Source organism: Choristoneura fumiferana, chromosome 21 (assembly GCF_025370935.1).
Source record: "Choristoneura fumiferana chromosome 21, NRCan_CFum_1, whole genome shotgun sequence".
Taxonomy (NCBI): domain Eukaryota; kingdom Metazoa; phylum Arthropoda; class Insecta; order Lepidoptera; family Tortricidae; genus Choristoneura; species Choristoneura fumiferana.
The window spans coordinates 17393702-17395699 of NC_133492.1; the positions used below are offsets into that span (position 1 = coordinate 17393702).

General features: G+C 44.0%; 1 pseudogene; it reads right to left on the minus strand.

Moving 5' to 3' along the window:
* Positions 1-433: 433 nt before the first annotated feature.
* LOC141439605 (solute carrier family 25 member 3 pseudogene) lies at positions 434-1657 on the minus strand (annotated as a pseudogene).
* Between the last annotated feature and the right edge of the window lie 341 nt (positions 1658-1998).

Below are 1998 nucleotides of genomic sequence, written 5' to 3' on the forward strand. Positions count from 1 at the left end.
GATCCTGTGCGGGGTGTTGGGTCCCCAGCCATGTTTCACCATTTGTCATTTACTACCATTGCAATGAATTACTGAAAGAAATTTAAGACAAGGAAGAATGAGAGGTATCGAAATAACTGTTATTGTCGCCTTACCTATAATAATAATATGTACATTCAATGCAATATTTTTTTTTATGGAGGGTTTATTCTCTTCACATGTTTTATTTACCTAAATGATAAATAACTCATTAGTTAAATATACCTTTTTTAATCACACAATCTGCAAGTAATAACCTATTAAATGGGTAAATAAATATTTAGTACATTTACAATTTTACATTGATCTTAAAACAACTAGCCAGCTACTTTGATGCCGAATTTTTAAACAACCGGTTTCGTGTTAATAAAATAATGCATTCTCATTCATAAAATATTTTATTTATGAAGTTCCGTAGCATAATTACATGTTATCGTTATCTAACCCACTTAGTCAACCACGCTTAAATTTTATACGAAACCATAAAAGGTCACTTAGTTCAAACAAGAAAACAATTTAGCTTTAGATATATCGCGTTAAATAGTCTCTGAAAGTCCACACATCACGAAGAACTGTAACATTAGCCTTGATATCCTTTCTTGCGGAGGGACTCGGGCATGGGGGCGGGCGGCGGGCGTGGCATGCCCGTGGACACCTTGAAAGCATCGTAGATGAACCACTGGAGTCCCGTCAGGGTCCCGATCATGATGATACGGGCTACTAGCCCGCGCCACACGCCCAGAGGGCCTACTTCAGCCAGGATGGCACCGATTGACGAGCTTGGGTCCTTGTTCAATTTTGACACAATGGTATCCGACGGATGCGACACGATGGCACACAGCACCCCCGCGATATAGCCGGCAGTGAATGTTACAATCAGTTGTTCGCTCTTAGTGCACTGTTCTCGTGGCTTGGGCACGACGTTGGCGTACAGATACTCCACCGTCTTCTCGAACGACGAGAACTTCATCATCGTGTACGGCACTTGTCTGCCCCAGAGTGGGACGAGTCCTTTGTAAAACACTCCGAACCCTTCCGTGGCCATCATGTGGGGCATTGCCGTCCGCATTTGTGAGGTGTATCCGGGTGTCGTTTGGATCCGCACCTTCGTGGCTTCGAACGGGCATAAGACGCAGTCGGCAATCAATTCCGCGCTCGCAGACGCCGCTAAATACATATAAGTTCGATACATGTACGCGGACTCCTCGTCGACCATCGTCGCGAATTTGTATTTAAAATATTCGTACCCGGAGAATTTGAAAGCCCCCTGCAAGGAATAGCCGAGTAAAGTGGGCGCCCAGCCCTTCACCAGGTTGCTGACGCCACCTTCCGCGAACGAGATGGAGAAACCTTTGAAGATGGACTGGTACTTCTTGGGGTCGACTTGCAGCCGGCATTTGACCAAGTCAAGCGGTGTCAGGAAGGCATGCGTGCTACCGCAGGCCGTGGCGCCGCCTGCCGCGCATAGCTGGAAGTATTTGTTGCTGAACATCTCACATGAGAACTCTTCCTTGGGTTTAGCCATTTTGGGAGGCTAATTGTTACGGCCGAGTTGTTAAATTTCACTTTCAGGTCAAACTGGAGTATATTTTCTTAAGAGTCTTGTTTGTATCGTGCCGTGCCTAAGGTGACATTTTGACGGATGTTGTTTTCTTTTTTTGACGTTACTTTGACACGAGTAGAGACAAATAGAACCTCTCTGTATAATTCTTGAATTGTTCTATCAGAACTCGTTATAAAATAGTGCAAGATTCCATCTATATCACCGTAAAATAAAATTCTACATCTGTCTGTTACTTGGTTGAGATATGATGCAAATTAAGTTTAAATAAGCGTTGCAGACGTAACCCAACAAAGCCTTGTCACGAGTCCTTTTTTAGGGTTCGTAACCCGAAGGGTGACAAATGGATCCTTATTAATGTCGCTACACTTTCTGTCCGTCCGTCTGTCTTTCACAAGCATCTCAAGCACCGTAATACA